Here is a 19,497-nt window from a genome sequence, read left to right as displayed (position 1 = left end):
AGGTCCCAATTCAAGCTGCTTATTGTATATATAAGGTAAGTATTACTCAGTCATCATGCTTGGTCAACCTCAGGTCACAATTTATGCTGCATTGTAGTATGGAGGTAGTTAGGCTCGAGGCTTTCTGATAGTTGCCCTGACCACAACTGTAGTTATGGATAGTCGAAGTACACATTACCTTATAAGTCACTTATGTTGTAGTACAAGAGGTCAGGTTTAAAGCAAACCTGTCAAGGGCTTTTTGGTGTATAAAATAAGGCCATGACTGTACAGGGTATCTGACCCTGAGTGTATGTACATCATTGTTTAGATAATTGACCCCTCTGGCACTCAAATATTATGCTTTTGATTGGAATACAAAATAGCGGTAAAAAAAAGCCCACAGGGTGTTACCCTGGGCCACAAAAGACCGGCAAAAATCACCACATCTACTTGTTAGAAAAGCCTTTCAAGGCACCTCCATGACTGACGTGTTGGCTTGGTCTCTTTGGTTTTAGTAATAGTGCACATGACGTAACATTCCAGGTGATAGTAGATAAAAACGCTTATAAAGTAAGGGCTTGTCCACATTAACGTCTGTCCCCGTTAATTCATGCCCATTCTCAAATCCGTTCAAGCCTTTTGCAAATGGCTTGCAAGTGGCTGTAAATACATCCCATTGATGTCAATGGGATTTTTTTTACAATCCTTTGTCACCCGTTTGTACTCATTGGTCCCTCTTCTGTTATTTTTAGCGAAGAAAAGACTTTGCATGCAGTATTTCTTCCTCTGCCAAAAATAATGTATATATTATAATTAACATTGAAGTCTATGGCAAACATATGAGCCTTTAATGTCATCCATTTGCACCCGGTTTTTAAAATCCATTTTTGAACCGTTATTACTTCTGAGCATGCTCAGAAGAGGTGAAAGTAGCAGACTCCTGCAGTGCTGCGGGACTACTAATACTCCCAACATGGAACAGACTTTTTCCATGATGGGAGTAGTAGTTCCCCCGGCTGTGGGAGTCTGTAGTGGCTGGGGAGACTACAGTAGTGCTTGTACTATTACCTCATCATGGAACAAGGTCTGGGGGTAGTAGTACAGGGGCTGAGGGATTGATTGCACTGGGTCTCACTTCTGAGACCCAATGCGATCGTAAGCTATTAACCAGGGAAGCAGGCAGCATGCTCCGCTCCCCTGTGATGTATATACTGTTTTGAACTTTCATTTTCAAATCCCCCGCCGGGAGCCGTGAATGGCCGTGAATGGAAGTGGCTCTTAGCTGGGTTTTTTAATTTCTACTGTGAAGAATCTTACTTCATTCACTAGACTCCCGCTCCACATCTCTGAGCACAAGCACAGTGCACAGCGTGGACATGTCACTCCATTCCCCGCCGCTCATCCCTAGCGGGCGGAACTACTACTCCCATTATGGAAACAAGTCTGTGCCATGATGGGAGTAGTAATACCCCCGGCTGCAGTCTGTAGGTGGCTGAGTAATGGATGAAAAACTGATGCAAAAGGATGCCACTAACCTAGCCTTAGACAGTTGACTTTTCAAAAAACCTCAAAATAGCAATATAGCACATAAAATGGCTGACAATGGAGTTTAGATCCATTGTTTCGAAATCGTCTCTTGTTTCTATGACGATGGGAGAAAGCTCCATCACTGAATGATTAAGATTAGTTCTCAGCATTTAGAGGGAAAAATAATAATGCCTTTATTTACGCAGTTGCCTGACAATTCTGTTAAGACAGTGAGAGGTTCACATGAGGACAGACTAAACTGTTTCTGATACATACAAACTTTTACAACAGTACAACACTATGTCATGCTTTTAAAACCCATATAACAAAGCTTTGATTCTAACAAATGAAGTGCAACATATTCCCAAGGTGACGATACACTTACTCGTCATTGAGCAACATAAACCATACGGTGTACGGTTTCTATATACTTGTAACTGTAAGGTAATATGATGTGTGCAGTGTTACAGGAAATATTTCTATAGCCCTTGGAGTGACATGTGCAAGTAGATACTGTTGACATTCTACATCTCCTGCTACTCCTACTCCATATGCCTGTTAATTGTATAGTGATGATTAAATACAGTGGTGTCTGATGAATCACCATTTTATCATTGTATGTGTGCACAATTCTCTTAGCTAAGTAACTATGGGTCTGTCCTCTATATCTAGCTCAACGACTTGCTCCTTATATGGAGGGGAATACTTAAAGGGGTATTTTGGGCAAAAACATCTTATCCCTATCCTTTGGATAGGGTAAGATGTCTGATCGCGGGGAGCCCGCTGCTGGGACCCCCCGTGATCTCCCTGCAGCACCCACATTCTCTGCGGGCTGCGTCTCCTGTTTCGGAAACCTCCGGGTTTCCGGGACTGGGGACGTGATGTCCTGCCACGCCCCCTCCATTCATGTCTATGGGGGTAATCCTAGGGGATAAGATTTTTTTTGCCCGGAATACCCCTTTAATACGGTCTTTACTGGGTATCTGGCCACTAGGTTTAAAACTAAGCTGAGACTTCCTGTTCTGTACAGATCATTTCCCAGTAATGTGTTTCTTCTCAAGAGTACAGTGAAAGGTGACACCAGTTTATATATTCTTTCTTATTGCAGGCTTTGTGCAATAGAGCCAGGGATCCGGCTCACTAAGCTCCCCTGCCTGATCAATATTCCCCTCCTGGCTCACTTCCGTAATGAATATTTCAACGTCTTCACTCTCATGTCACTAGGACGTAAGAACCTGCAGGGGTTGGGGAAGTGTCTAGGTGTTGGAGTTTGGTTAGTCCTCTGTTCTCTGAGCACTCACCTAATTGCATATTCATCACACGGGCAGGATGGGCAGTAAATACTGATAAGGCAGGGGATCGCGGCGAGTCGGCTCTCCGCCTCCATTGCGCAGAGCTGCACAATAAAGAAAGAACACATAAACGGCCATAACTCAGCAAGTACTTCACCCAATATATTAGGTTTAGTGTAAGTGAACAAGCTGTCAGTTTCTCTGTAAAAGTTAAAGATGCTCATTATCACTGGGGTCATTCAGGCTATGCGGGTCTAGATTCCAGCTATGCAGGATCAGCTCTGTTTCTTTTTGCAAAAGCAGTTTATTTAGGTTACCCCAGGCTCAGGTACCTGCACCCTACATAATACCAGGTGGTAGTACCACCTTTATGTTTATTTAGCTCATGCTAAATTACTTTTGGAAATTCCTTGCCATCCTAGGGACATAAATGAACATATATACAGTATATGTTCATCGTATAATCTTATACTCATATGTCTTATACTCTTATCAATATCATAACATCTGCACTCACATATTACTGCATTAACGTTTGCTTTCTTTTTGCAGGTGAAGGTGATAAAAAAAAAATTCCACTTCTTTTTTATTATATAAAAAAAAAGTCTTGGGTCTAGTGGTGAGTGCCGCAACTTTCCTTTCTTTGCTTGGATAAAGATTTTAAGCTGGACTGTAAGCTTAAAGGAGCATTCCAGTGTGACCCAACTTTTTAAAGAGTTCTGGAACTGTAGTGAAACATACAAACAAACAAAATGTTATACTTACCTACCCCCAGGCCTCCAATGGATGTGCTGCAGCTCCTATTCATCTGTTTTCCGTTCCCTGCCACATGTCTCTTCTGCCTACTTCTGAGACAAAAGCTTGAAGCAGGTCCTGCCTGCTCAGCCAATTCCTGTTCGATACCGGACACCACTAGCACCTCAACACTTGGAGACATAGAGGCCTGCATTCTAGTGACTGTATGGACATTAACAAGCATGTTTGTGAAGTGCTTGTCTCTTTTTCCCTCTTTGCTGATTTGGATTATTATTTTTGTGTAATATGTGAATCACAAGTAGTAAACTTCGTATACAGACTGGAATGCAGGGCAGGAGCTGGTTTACATAGTAGATGGTGATATTTTGCCTATTTTTTATTAATTTACCAACCAACTGAAACTCGTATTAATTATAACTTTTAGGCCGCCCAGAAAGAAAGGTTGCCAACTCATTGCGCAAGGATCAAAACCCGGCCAACAAATACAAAAGTGCCTATGTGGCTAAAGCCTAAACCATGAGGATTTATGCGCAAGTCTTTTCTTTTGCCAAATTATAATGTATGACTCAGAATGCTTCTTGGTAATCCTACATTTCCAAACTTTACCTAACAAGTGATGAGTCAAAATATTTAATTCACTTTGTCTTCTCCTTAATGTATTTTATTTGTAGTCAACACTAAAACTAATTAACTGAAATGAATTATTCATAAAAATCTGAACAATGGGCCGCAAAGCTAATTCATGACACATAATTTATGTCCCATGTTAAGGAGCCTGGGCATCTCCCTTTCAGAAGCTATAGCTCCATGCATTAATGGACTGCCTACTGCAATGCAGGCACGCTGCTACCTTGCAGACATCAACATGTTGCTGTTCACCTCCCAGGGTGCTGCGAGAAATTGCCAGATTAAGCTTTTCTTTTATAGAGAACCCATGATCAAATCTGCAGAATAACTCTATTTGCCTGCCCTGCTGAACAATGGCATAGATTGTTTTCTTTAATTATGCCCAGCAAAGCTCGGCTGATTTCTTCTCTTTGTTCCTAAGCTGATGCCAAACTTTAAGCCCAAAAATAAGGCACTTGTCTTTTACGGATGCATTGCGATGTGCACGCTGCCTGGTGTTTTAAACAGGTTACATGGTTTGTATCCAAATACTAGCAATTATTCTTATTGTGATAAAGTACATAATCAATCTCAAGAAACTTGATAGTGCTAAATCCAATGAAGCATGCAGGTAATCATATGTCCCTGTGTAGTTCACTACGGTGAAAATCAACCATATAGAGCAGGGGTAAATACAGTTTTTATTCTTGCTTTAGAGTATATAGACTAAATCCTATATCATTTTGACGACCTACTCATATGATGTCACCAATGAAAGCCCTGCCGAGTGTATTCTAGGCACAATAATGCAAGCATTGCCTTGGAATGGGCAAAGCTGATTGGCAGTTCCTTACGAATGTGTAAAGAAAGGCATTCATTCTCACAGAGCTATGACGCACAGTGCTCAAGCATTGGTTATTTTTAACCATTGCTATAAGGAAAGCAAATCAGCCTGCCTGTCACCGATTAATCATTAAGCCGATTAGTTTCCCAGTGAAGCAACATGTGCTAGTTATGAGTTAACTTATCCATACGCTACATATCCTCATATCTATGCATCAGTGTCCCATGCTATCAGCTTGTCCATCAGTCTATGGCATAAAGCACTAGTTAAGTCTTGCAAAACATAAGGCATAACTCTCAACTGCAAAGCTTAATGGAATGAAACTAAGTATTTACCTGAGATGATTTCCCAACCGGCCTCTAGTCATAACTGGTAAATAGTCCCCTAGACTGGAATAAGGTGGAAGCTGGAGTGAAGAGCAGACAACGTGGTAAGCCGTCCCTGACCAATGCTCTGATCTTTCTGCAATCCCTGCAGAGCTGCAGCACACTCCTGGCTGGCTGTCACTGCCTTCATTCAGTCTGCACTCAGGAAAAGGTACTGGCTGCTGAGCATTTACAAAGCCAGAAGTTGGGAGCATTTTCATGATCACTTGCTGGATATAGCCCTTCTTACTAGAATGATTTAATAATAATATACAGTAGTGTTGTTGCGGCAAAAGCTGTAATAACTGCTGGAATAATAAAATAAAAATACATTTTCAAGAAATTATTACTGCTAGGATGCTCAAGGAACAGGATCCTCAATTTTTTACCAAGAGTGCTGCTACAACCATCTCTTTTTTGAATACTCAGTATTTTCCACAGCAGCTTGTACCCGTGTATTGCTTGCGATTTGTCTTTTTTGTGTTTCTGCTATGCAAGTTAGGGGGAATGGCACCCCTTTCTAGCCGAGCACCCCACCCTTTTTCACAAGAGGTTTTTAAATTCATAGTGGATCCTTCATGTCACCCAGTCAGAGGCTATATGCCCAGCAGAAGGGGAGTGACTTAGGGTCCCATCCGACAAGAGGCCACCTACGCGTGGTGGATGGGGGACACATTTTGATCAAAAAGTGCGCTAAGAGCCTCCATTTTTTGACCAAGAGTGCAACCTTCTCTTTTTTCTACTGTTTGGTCACATGCACACATGTACAACATCGTCTAAATAGTCCGTCAAAGAATGCGTTTGTCGAATGTTTAGTCACACTTTCACAGTCATCTTTATGTATAAAGCTACAGGGTCATGGAAGAGTTACAAGCACAGAGCTTGTATGGAATACAAGGAGCCACATACACTGTTCTATGATGGATTACACAGGTGTTCTCACTTAAAAGAATTGCAAATGTCTCCAAAATATGTAATATGAATTAAATCAGAGTCCTAAATAGGTGCAGTAGGGCCACATACACTTTTCTAGGGAAGCCCCACTTTACCAGGGGCATCTCAGGGGGAGGAGGGGGCTAAGGGGGCTGAAGCCTTGGTTCTGGCATCCAAAGCCCCAGGGTCTGACTGCAGTTTGAGGATCCCGCTGAGCTCTGAAATCTGCAGTCACTATTGCAGATTGTCCATGGACCCATTGAATTAATTGATAGAGAAACTTGCAGCAGAGTTATTAACATGTGAATGTACCCTAATGCTTTTCTGGGGGCTTATGGCTGTTTGGGGCCTAGTACCACTATATGGGGCTTAGTATCACTATATGGGGGCCTATTACCACTATATTGGGGGATAATTACCATGAGGCAATTTCTTCTATATGGGGACAGGCATTGCTGTATGGGGGCTTACTTCTGCCTAATGGGGGCCTACTGATATATGGGGGCACAGAGGGGGCCTATGTAGTACATGGGGGCACAAAAAGTGTATTAAAACTAAGTGAGGCAATACACATGGGGAGTTCATGTAGGTGAGGATGGTGCGGGACAAAGAAGCCTAAAATGTTTGTCTGGCAGATTCTGTCAAGTTGTGGCTGGGAGAAGGTTTCACGATGGGGGAGGGGGGGGCAATTAGAGTAGGAAAGGAAATGTGAACCACTCTGATCATAGAAGACATCACTTGTAAGTCACTAGATGTAACTACTGTAATCACTTACAGTGGGGCAAAAAAGTATTTAGTCAGCCACCAATTGTGCAAGTTCTCCCACTTAAAAAGATGAGAGAGGCTTGTAATTTACCTCAACTATGAGAGACTGATGGAAAAAAAATATCCATGAAATCACATTGTCTGATTTTTAAAGAATTTATTTGCAAATTATGGTGGAAAATAAGTATTTGGTGACCTACAAAGATGTCCTGTCTGTCCTGGTCTGTGTTCACACACAGCTATTGGATTTGCTGTGTGTTAACAGTTTCATGTTCCCTGGTGAGGGCATAGCTAATGTCTCTGGCTTTTTCAGCCTCAGCCTCTGTTAGCCAATAGCTCCTAGGGTGTGTCTATTTAATGTCAGCCCAGCCTAGCCTCTGGGCTGGTTATTGACTTTGAAACTCTTTTTATTTGAGCTTTTAATCTACTATCTCTGTTTCAGCATGTACTTTGTATTTTCTGGTTTTAGCCATGTTAGGGGGTTGCTCTAAGTGGATTTTAAGCTGTGTTTGTATAGTCTGTTTTAGGAATTTTTTATCCTTGCTGCTATGTGTCTATTCACACTGTGTTTTCTCTTGTATCCATTTATGTGAAGTTCTGTGTTTTATATTTCTGTTTTCCTACTGGGCCAGCATCCTGACCACATGGTGGAGTGTGCCGCTGGCCAGTAGTCTATTTGGATTTATTATTAATGGCTACTCCTATATTGGAGTGGAGTGTCCAGTTTGTGTGTTCAGTGTGAACAGTGCTCTATAAATATATCCTGTGTATGTAGGCATCCGTGTTACCGCTCCATGGGAGTCCTTGTCTACTGGAGGTGTTCTAAAAGGATTGCGATTATTCCTGTCTTGTGTTCAGTGTAAACAGTGTTCAATAAATATTTCCTGTGTATCTAGGCATCTCTATTACCTGTCCATGGGGACTTTGTGTCTCCTAGAGGTTTGCACAGGGAATGCAAATATTCCTAATTAGCGATTGATCCCTGTTTCATGGGGGCTTTGTGTCTACTGGATGTTCTGGGGGATTATGCTATATTCTTGTCTGTTCCTAAAGTCCATTTTCCTGTCTGGTCTTTTGAACTCTATGACAGACATTTATCAAGCTATTTAGTAAAATTTTTTTAAATAAAAATGTCGCACCTGCGACTACGCGATTTTTCGTGCGACATTTTGACTGGTAAGCGAGAAAAGCAAGTTTTCCAAAACGTAACTACGTAGTAAAAATTTTTAAATGGACTACAGGTAGTCTGGTATTCATTGACTGCGACAGTCGCAACTGCGCAAAAAAAAGTCCCAAGCCCTCAAAAACTGCATAAATGTAAGCCAGCCCAGAGCTGGCATACAAAACGGCTTTTGAGAGCAAATTTTATATTTCCCGCTGGCAGCCGACATCACGGCTTCAGTGGGAAATATTTTACAACTGTACATCACTCTGCAGCCGCCTGGGCTCTGTCTGATTCTAACCCTGCTACCCTAACATAATGACATCCCACCTTGTCTCCTGCGCCGCACATCTCCCATCTGTCTGCTACCTGTTGCAAGACTACAACTCCCAGCATGCCCATACAGTGAGGGCATGCTGGGAGTTGTAGTATTGTAGCGGGCGGACAATGTGCGGCGCGGGCGGGCGGGTGGAAGACAAGGGGGGTGGGGGTTATGTAATGCAGTGTCCCCATTCCCATCATTATATTAGGGTAGCGGGGATAGAATCGGAAGGACCCGGGCGGCTGCAGTGTGATTCCAGCCCGGGCTCCTTTTAACATACCTCGGCGCCGCTGAGTTTCTATTTCCCCTAATGTCATTTCATATTTCCCTATGGGTCCCGTGATTGGCCAGGACCGAGCAGCCAATCACGGGAAATTTGATATTACATTAGGGATTAAAAGCTCCGTGGCTCTGCTAGATGTTAGAAGGAGCCCGGGCTGAGCGGATTAACACCCGCTTCCCCCGGCCGCACAACTACAACTCCCAGCATGCCCTTACAATAAGGATATGCTGGGAGTTGTAGGGGGGGGGGGGGGGGTAACAATCTCCTGCACCACATGACTACAACTCCCAGCATATCCTTACTGTAAGGGCATGCTGGGAGTTGTAGGGGGGTGGGTGACAAGCCTGTCACCTGTCCCCTGCTGCACAACTATAACTCCCAGCAAGTCCTTACTGTAAGGGCATGCTGGGAGTTGCAGTCATGTAGTGTGGGAGATTGTCCCCCCCCTACAACTCCCAGAATGTCCTTACTGTAAGGGCATGCTGGGAGTTGTAGTTGTGCGGCAGGTGACAGGCTTGTCACCCCCCCTTACAACTACTAGCAGGCCCTTACAGTAAGGACATGCTGGGAGTTGTAGGAGGGGGGGGGGTGACAATCTCCCACACCACATGACTACAACTCCCAGCATGCCCTCACAGTAAGGACATGCTGGGAGTTGTAGTTGTGTGGCAGGGAGCAGGTGACAGGCTTGTCACCCGCCCCCCTAAAACTCCCAGCATGCCCTTACAGTAAGGATATGCTGGGAGTTGTAGTCATGTGGTGCGGGAGATTGCTACCCCCCCCTACAACTTCCAACATATCCTTAGTGTAAGGGCATGCTGGGAGTTGTAGTCATGCGCGGACGGGTGACAATAAATGTATTAGCCTATTTTTCTTTTTTTCTCATTTCAGATCCGTGTATCCTGTGGACTACTTCGGATTCGGTGGACTGCTTCGATGACCAGCGTTTTTTAAAAATCTGTTTAATGTTAATAAAATGGCTAACGAGGGCTTGTGGGGGAGTGTTTTTTGGAATAATTTTTTTTGAAACTTGTTGTGTTTTTTATTTTATTTACTTGACAGGCTTAGTAGTGGAAGCTGTCTAATAGACGGAATCCATTACTAAGCCTGGGCTTAGTGTTAGCCCCCAACACAGCTAGCGCTAACCCCCAATTATTACCCTGGTACCCACCGCCACAGGGGTTTCAGAAAGAGTCGGTACCAACAGGCCCAGAGCGTCAAATATGGCGCTCCTGGGCCTAGGCGGTAACAGGCTGGCGTTATTTAGGCTGGGGAGAGACAGTAACAATGGTCCTCGCCCACCCTGGTAACGTCAGGCTGTTGCTGCTTGGTTGGTATTTGGCTGAAAATAAAAATACGGGGAACCCTATGCGATTTTTTTTTAATAATTAATTATTTATGCAAAATAAAGATAAGATTCCCCCTATTTTTCTTTTTAGCCAAATACCAACCAAGCAGCAACAGCCTGATGTTACCAGGGTGGGCGAGGACCATTGTTACTGGCCCTCCCCAGCCTAAATAATGCCAGCCTGTTACCGCCTAGGCCCAGGAGCGCCATATTTGACGTTCCAGGCCTGTTGGTACCGGCTCCTCCCGGCACCCCTGTGGCGGTGGGTACCGGGGTAATAATTGGGGGTTAGCGCTAAGCCTCAGCTTAGTAATGGACTCTGCCTATTATACAGCTTCCACTACTAAGCCTGTCAAGTAAATAAAAAAACAACACATTTAAAAAAAAATCATTCCAAAAAAACACTCTCCCAAAAGTCCTCATTAACCATTTTATTAACATTAAACCAAAAAAAATGCTGATCACTGTACTCCCCGGAATCTAAAGTAATCCACAAGATACACAGATCTGAAAATGAGAAGAAAAAAAATGAGTAAGTACATTTAGGGGGAAAAAATTGGTAAAAAAACATATATATATATATATATATATATATATATATATATATATACCACACATTTTTTTCAAAGCTCCAAATTTGTGTTCTGAAGTCATTTATTGTTTTTTGCATATGTGTGCAAAAAAAATGGTATTCAAAAGTAATTTATTGGTTTTTGATTATGTAAGCCATATTTATCAACCCACCATGATAGTATAATAAATATGTCACACATAAGCAAAACCAAAAGCAAGAAAAAAATGCCTACAGAACTCGCTTACCAAAGCAACGATGATAAGTGTCCCCGTATATGTTTATTAGTTCTTTATTCAGATCTCTGGAGTTCTGTACATAACAACTGATCTATAGTGTCCTCTGTTCAGGACCACAGATCTATAGTGTCCTCTGTTCATGACCATGGATCTATAGTGTCCTCTGTTCATGACCACTGAGTCCTCTGTTCATGTCTGCTGATCTATAGTGTCCTCTGTTCATGACCGCTGATCCATAGTGTCTCCTGTGCTGCTCACTGATCTGTGTCCTCGTAACTTAATCTGTTATAGAGTTCTATGTTCCTGTTATGTTTCTGGTTTGTGACCGACTATTTATTAGTATGTGTTTTTATTATTCCCCTTCACTTTAGTTCAGGGAGGGACTGACGCCCAGTTGTCGATCCACTGGTTAGGGTGGATGGGCATGTGGGCAGGGAGAGCGGTTTTAGGGTCAGTTCAGGGCTCACTCTCCCTGTTCCCTGGTCAGTCCCTGACACAAGATTTCTGGCTCTCACAGATATGTAACTTCTTCCTTAAGAGTCTTCTCTGTCCTCCACTCGTTACCTGTATTAATGGAACCTGTTTGAACTTGTTATCAGTAAAGGACACCTATCCACAACCTCAAACAGTCTCACTCCAAACTCCACTATTGGCCAAGACCAAAGAGCTGTCGAAGGACACCAGAAACAAAATTGTAGACCTGTACCAGGCTGGGAAGACTGAATTTGCAATGGGCAAGCAGCTTGGTGTGAAGAAATCAACTATGGGAGCAATTATTAGAAAATGGAAGACATACAAGACCACTGATAATCTCCCTCGATCTGGGGCTCCACGCAAGATCTCACCCCGTGGTGTCAAAATGATCAAAAGAACGGTGAGCAAAAATCCGAGAACCATATGTGGGGACCTAGTGAATGACTTGCAGAGAGGAAGGAATGACTTTGCCCCACTGTATATTATTACACCTTGCGCTCCGGCAACTTCCCCTGGCCGTGAGCGCACTGTCCCCCTCTCCCCTGTTGCCGGCTGGGCTGGGATTCGTATAGTGGGACGCGACCGAATGCGAATCCCAGCCCGTCACTTACCACGCTCCTCTGCTGCTTCTTCCACTGCCTCTCAGCTCCGGCGCGTGCTCGCCAGGGCTCTGAAATTTAAAGGGCCAGTACGCCCATAAATATGTGAAACACCTGACAATATTCTATCCCTGCACCTCCCACTCTTTCCTGCTGGATCTTCAATGCCATTTGCCTGAGATTAAGCGTTCCATACTGTCTGTTTACCTTGCCCGTGTTCTGACCCTTCCGCTACGTTATTTGACTACGCACCTTTGCCGTCTGCCTTGACCTCCTGCTAAGCCCAACTACTGCCTCATCCTACTGTACTTCACCTCGCCCTGCTACCTGTGTGGTCGAGTCGTATCGGGGGTAGCGACCTGGGTGTCGCCTGCCGCAGAAAAACCATCCTGCCTTGCGGCGGGCTCTGGTGAAGACCAGCAGCACCTTAGACTCCGCTCCCCCATACGGCCCGTGTCATCAGCCACTCAGGTCAGTGGATCCACATCCAGCATCGTTACATATATGGTATACAGATCCTGTGTACAGCTGGTATCTACCTCTATATTGCCCAAGAGAGTAAAACTAACCCCAAAAGTTTCTTTAAAGGGTACCTCTCATCAAAAAAACTTTTGATATATTATAGATTAATGTATGCAGAATAACTTTACAATTGCATGTTATTAAAAAAATATGCTTCTTTCTATTTAATTTTCCACTTTGAAGAAATGACCACTAGGGGTCTCCCTACCAGTCCTGGCAGCAAGCATTTCAGACTCATGCTGGAGTCCTAAACACTACGATCTGCCAGTCTGCTTTGTTCATAAAGGAGAACACTCAGAACTGTTTGGCTGTGAACAAAGCAGGCTGGCAGCTCTGAGTGTTTAGGACTCCAGCAAGAGTCAGAAATGCTTGCTGACAGGACTGATCGGGAAAAATACAATAGAAAGAAGCATATTTTTCATTAACATGCTATTGGAGAGTTATTCAACATTCATTAATCTAAAATATATCAAAAGTTTATTTGATGAGAGGTACCCTTTAACTATATTAATAGCAAAAAAGTCAAAAATAAAAGTGTTGTCCCTTTAAAAAATGATGAGGAAGAAATTATAAATGGGGATCAGGATAAAGCAAATATATAAAAAAAATTCTTCTCCAATGTATTCACCGAGGAAAATGAAATGCCAGGTGAAATACAGCGAGATAAGGTAAACTCCCCAGTACAGGTCACCTGTCTAACACAAGAAAAAGTACATTGCCGCCTACAAAAAATCTAAATAGACAAATCACCAGGTCCAGATGGCATTCACCCCTGTGTTCTAAAGGAATTAAGTAATGTAATAGACAGATCCCTATTTTTATTATTCAGGGACTCTATAGTAACAAGGACTGTTCCCCAGGACCGGCGCATGGCAAATGTGGTGCCAATCTTTAAAAAGGGGTCAAAAGGTGACCCCGGGCATTATAGACCAGTTAGTTTAACCTCTGTTGTATGTAAATTGTTTGAGGGTTTTCTAAAAGATGCTATTTCGGAATATCTTGATAAAAATAAATGTATGACTCCATATCAGCATGGGTTTATGAGGGATTGGTCCAGTCAAACTAACCTGATTAGCTTTTATGAGGAGGACAGCTCCAGACTGGACCAGGGGCAATCGCTGGATGTCGTATATCTGGATTTTTCCAAAGCATTTGATACGGTGCCACATAAAAGGTTGGGCTGGTTGGCATAAAATGAGAAGTATTTGGCTGGGGGAGAATGTGTGTAAGTGGGTAAGTAACTGGCTCAGTGATAGGAAACAGAGGGTGGCTATTAATGGTACTTATTCTGATTGGGTGACTGTTACTAGTGGGGTACCACAGGGGTCAGTCTTGGGTACTGTTCTATCTAATATATTTATTAATGACCTTGTAGAGCGATTGAATAGTAAAGTAGCAATCTTTGTAGATGATACTAAACTCTGTAAACACTTTAGAGGACAGAGCAATATTACAAATGGATCTGGAAAGGTTGGAGGTTTGGGCTGGGAAGTGGCAGGTGAGGTTAAACACTGATAAATGTAAGGTAATGCACATGGGGAGGAATTAATTATCTATTAATTGGGAGTACACTTGAGACGACTGATGTGGAAAAGGACTTGGGAGTCTTAGTTAACAGTAAATTTAGCTGTAGTGACCAGTGTCGGGCAGCTGCGGCCAAAGCAAATAAAATCATGGGGTGCATCAATAAGGGCATAGATGCCCACGACAAGGAAATAATTCTACCGCTGTACAAATCACTAGTCAGACCACACATGGAATACTGTGTACAGTATTGGGCACCAGTGTACAAGAAAGATATAGTGGAGCTGGAGAGGGTTCAAAGACGGGCAACCAGGGTAATACGGGGAATGGGAGGACTACAGTACCCAGAAAGATTATCAGAATTAGGGTTATTTAGTTTGGAAAAAAGAAGGCTTAGGGGCGACCAAATAACTATGTATAAATATATCAGGGGACAGTACAGAGATCTCTCCCATGATCTATTTATGCCTAGGACTGTATCTATAACAACTACGTTTAGAGGAAAGAAGGTTTCTACACCAGCACAGACGGGGGTTCTTTACTGTAAGAGCAGTGAGACTGTGGAGTTCTCTGCCTGAGGAGGTGGTCATGGTGAATGCTATAAAAGAGTTCAAAAGGGGTCTGGATGCATTTTTGGAGTGTAATAACATCACTGGTTATGTATACTAGATTTATAGGGACAGAACGTTGTTCCAGGGATTTATTCTGACTGTCATATTTGGAGTCGGGAAGGAATTTTTACCTCTAGTATGAGTTTTTTTTTTCCTTCCTCTGGATCAACTCAGTAGGGACTCATTAGGGTTATAGGTTGAACTTGGTGGACTCTGGTCTTTATTCAACCTTATAAACTTTGTTACTATGTTACTAAATGGTCATGTTTTCTCACTTATATGGTATACAGATCCTACGTTCAGCTGGTATCTACCTCTATATGGTGAAGTATGTGGGAATATTGGTCTTTTGTATAGTGGATTTCAATCAGTAACAATATAGCTTTATTAGTTGGTGGTAATGGTAGTGGTGATCATGATGTGGCAGTATTATTTGTTGCTTGTCCCTTACTGGTAACATACAAAGCTAGCAGTGTGCACCTAGAATTTTGTTTGGAGGTGCTGGTGTTATTTCTACTGGTTATATTCGTCTGTGTATACAGGATTTGGTCAGTAACAGTATGGTAGTAACATGCATGGTGATATTTGCTTCTTGTTATTTGGTAATTGTATGAATATCTTTTACAGCAGGAGTCTCAAACTCGTGGCTCTCCAGATGTTGCAACACTTCAACTCCCAGCATGCCATGACAGTCGTTTGCTCATGCTCAGACAGTCATTTGCTGCAGCTAATGGCTGTAGGGAATGCTGGGAGTTGAGGTTTTGCAATATCTGGCGGGCCACTAGTTTGAGACCCCTGTTTTAGAGGTACATAGAAATGTTTTAGCTATGTTAACATTACATGTATATTCCAACTCCTCTTTTTACTTAGAAAGTAAGACTATCTATTAGATCTCAGCATGGACAGGGTACCTGAGAGTGATGGGAGTGTGGCTGTAGCAATCACACTCCTGTCACCCTTAGATCTCACAATGTACAGCCTTTCTGAGTATGTATAGGTTGTGCTAGGGTGATAGTGTGGTTGCACCAATTACACTCCTATTACTCTCAGGCAGCATGTACATGCTGAAATCTAAGGGTGATAGGAGTGTGATTGCTGCAACTACGCTGTATGGTTGCCCGCTGGCATTAGTGAGAATTAAAAGAGGAGGCTGGGTATGCTTGGACATGCCTAAGGGTGTGGTTAGGGACACGGAAGGTCTTTGGGCTTTAGCCCTGAGTCTTTGGAAAACCTAGCAATGTCCCTGCCCCATACACATTAGACATTCAGCCAATCCCGACAAAGACCAAAAAAGTGTAATTTTGGCCTTCATTCAGCTAGTACATGTTGGAGTTTGCAGTATGGAATAGTGAAGGCGTTTGTGCACTTGAGGGATTAAGACACAAGCCCCAAGACACATGTTTTGACATATGCATCTTTATGGGCTCACTCCCCCTAGTGATCCCTCTGAGCTTACTACCCTAAATTTTGGGTGCTGTAAGTCCCACTCTGCCACATAGTTATGAGGGTTTAGTACTTCTGGCTGAGTAAAAATATTTTGCAACATTTGTCTGCATGGTTGACGCCTGAGGGTATAACCCGCTACACAGGTCTATATATTTTGTGCAACATCAGTATTATTTGCCACTATACTTCCCTTTTATTTTTTATTACTGGGTCAATGGAACTTTATTAATTCATTTATAATGGCTATAGGACCGCAGTTTGCCAACTTATTTGCTTTGAGGTACCACTTTGTCCGTCTGCACCAGTAAACATACCCCATTTACTAGTGTTTGGCAATGACTAGGAATGCATTTGCGCTGTATCCTGTCAGTGATTGGCTTGACTTAATTATCTCAGGCTCGCTGACTTGTTACTATATAACTCCTTTCCCATAGGCTGAGACTTGTGGTATGCCTATCACTACACATTACTTGTGGCATGTGACACTTCCTGTTCTGTGTAGATCACTTTCTAGCAATATCCTCCTTATCATCACAGACAGGGTTACAGTGAAAGGCGACACCAGTGTATAGATTAGATATAATTGATTCACATTAGCCCATAGCTTAGCCTTCCCCTCTCTGTGGAATAACTTCTGCACAGGTCACAGAGCACACCCAGAAACCTCTACCATTAACGTCAATAAGTCAACTCCAGACTATTGTTGTCTATGTCCATGGGGCTTGACGTAAAGCATATCTATAAATGATGTTAAAAACAGCTCAACCTTGATTGCTGCCCCCATGATACATATACAAAAAATTAAATCAGAAAAAAAGAAACAGATTGCAAAAAAGAGCATGTATCAGTATCTGACTCTAATCAGTAAAATTAAACAAAACAAAACCTTGCAACATCTTCATTGTAAGGGTGTTCTTTCTCAGTATTAGAGTGCTGCTAAACTGGGCCTAAGAGTAAGTAATATTGACAATTTTGGAGAGATATAAAAAAAATTGTATTTAGCAAAAAAAATAAACATTGTACTTCCCTGCGAAACTTAAGATACATACCGTATTTATCGGCGTATAACACGCACTTTTTAGGCTAAAATTTTTAGCCTAAAGTCTGTGTGCGTGTTATACGCCGATACACCCCCAGGAAAGGCAGGGGGAGAGAGGCCGTCGCTGCCCGCTTCTCTCCCCCTGCCTTTCCTGGGGTCTAGAGCGCTGCTGTCGGCCCTTCTCTCCCCCTGGCTATCGGCGCCGCTGCCCGTTCTGTCCCCCTGACTATCGGTGCCGGCGCCGATAGCCAGGGAGAGAGAAGCGGCGCCGACAGCCAGGGGGAGATAAGGGGCAGCGGCACCCATTGCCGGCGCCGCTGCCCCGTTGCCTCCCCCCATCCCCGGTGGCATAATTACCTGAGTCGGGTCCGCGCTGCTCCAGGCCTCCGTCGTGCGTCCCCGGCGTCATTGCTATGCGCTGAACGGCGCAGCGCATGACGTCAGAGCGCCGCGCCGTGCATAGCAACGACGCTGGGGACACACGACGGAGGCCTGGAGCAGCGCGGACCCGACTCAGGTAATTATGCCACCGGGGATGGGGGGAGGCAACGGGGCAGCGGCGCCGGCAATGGGTGCCGCTGCCCCTTCTCTCCCCCGGCGCCGATAACCAGGGGGTGAAAAGGGCCGACAGCAGCGCTCTAGACCCCAGGAAAGGCAGGGGGAGAGAAGCGGGCAGCGACGGCCTCTCTCCCCCTGCCTTTCCTGGGGGTATATCGGGGTATACACGCGCACACACACCCCCTCATTTTATCATGGATATTTGGGTAAAAAACTTTTTTTACCCAAATATCCTTGGTAAAATGAGGGTGCCTGTTATAGGCCGGTGCGTGGTATACCCCGATAAATACGGTATTTATGGAACACAGTGATCGCTAGAGATGCTGTTCCATCAGTTTATGAGATACAACAGTTCGCAAGATGAATGGCATATGTATATGTCCTAATAAATAAATAAAATATGTTGAAACATTTCCTTATATTTCCAAGCAAAGGTGAATAATTAGCTTTGTACATAAAACGTAAATGTTGTATTTCACATCAGCTTGGCATCATTCACCTTTTACCACAGTCATCATTTTCATGTTACCACATCTTCAACTCAAGTTTCACTACTTATCATAAAATACCCACTTAATCTTTGGCAAAAAATGTGTAATAGAATATATAAGCAGTGTAACCACAACAAGCCGAGGGGATAATTCCCATGCTGCATCTATGCTAATAACATTGCCATTTTGCACTTAACATAAAACATCAAACACTGCAGATGTAGCAGAGTTAACAGGTTAACACATCTAGTTAACTAGATTACTCTGCTGCATCTCTAACAGCTCAAACATATATTTTTTTGGCCCTGTAGCTATTGCCTGTGTGTCTCTATGAGGAGTCCAAATACAGGACGGGATGGTGGACAAGCAGGGCTCTGTACACTGAGGACAAACAGGGCTCTGCAGTGAGGCTCTATAACTTGCAACGGGCTTTAGAATGATTAACAAGCCAGCAGCCTGTACAGAGCCCTGCTTGTCCTACCCTCACTTCATGTATTTGGACTCCTCATAGAGACACACAGGCAATAGCTGAAGGGATAGCAGTTTTTTTTTACCCAAAAATATACACATTTTAATCCATTGTATATTGCAAATATACATATAATGGTATTATCTACATCACATAAAAAGTTTTTGTTGACAACAGGTACACTTTAACCTTCCTTGGATAAATATATGACTGGTAGTAAACTCTACTGATGTATTAGATGATCATTATTGTGTTACAGCCAATTTCCCTGGTATCATGGTGGGCCAGTATGGTCCAAATTGGTACAATACGTACCATACATAGGAATGGCTTTGATGACAACAAATCCTGACTACACTATAAAATGTTCTTTTTGTACTACATAAGAAAATGTTTTATTCAACATTTTAACAAAATGTTATATCAGAACCATCTTGGGTATAAGGGGGTTAAAAATGAACATTTGCCCCTTGCAACGAATGGAGTGCTCCATTATCCTTATTGTGTTGCCTGTTCTTTACGGATCCGGACTGAAATGGTGATTATGTTTATTGGTTATGAAATGTATATCTGTTTTGTTCCACTGCATAGATGTGCTGTCCTCTAGCAGGGTTATAGGGGATTCCGAAGCTAAGAATCTGGTATTCAGGGGTCAAGTCCTGGGAAAAAAGTGTGGGAACTCAACCAAGATTTCCATTCAAGGACTGGTCCTGCAGGATTCCTGCTAATGGGAACAGTGTTCCTGCTGTGGAAAAGGTACAGGAACTCT

The 19,497-nt window shown here is 43.2% G+C and overlaps 1 protein-coding gene across 5 annotated transcripts in view; it reads right to left on the bottom strand.

Moving 5' to 3' along the window:
- The window catches only part of PHACTR1 (phosphatase and actin regulator 1), a 401,179-nt gene that overhangs the window by 283,556 nt on the left and 98,126 nt on the right, over positions 1–19,497 (bottom strand). The window contains exon 1 of one of the 5 annotated variants that reach the window (XM_056521191.1): positions 5,343–5,486. The exons of the other annotated variants lie outside the window; for them this stretch is intronic. The gene's annotated coding sequence lies outside the window, so the exon portion shown is untranslated. Of the gene's footprint in view, positions 1–5,342; positions 5,487–19,497 lie in introns of those variants that run through there. 5 annotated transcript variants of the gene reach the window in all.

The sequence above is a fragment of the Hyla sarda genome, chromosome 5 (assembly GCF_029499605.1).
Source record: "Hyla sarda isolate aHylSar1 chromosome 5, aHylSar1.hap1, whole genome shotgun sequence".
NCBI lineage: Eukaryota > Metazoa > Chordata > Amphibia > Anura > Hylidae > Hyla > Hyla sarda.
Note: the sequence above shows the minus strand (reverse complement) of the source record. Positions and strands in the feature narration are given on the sequence as shown.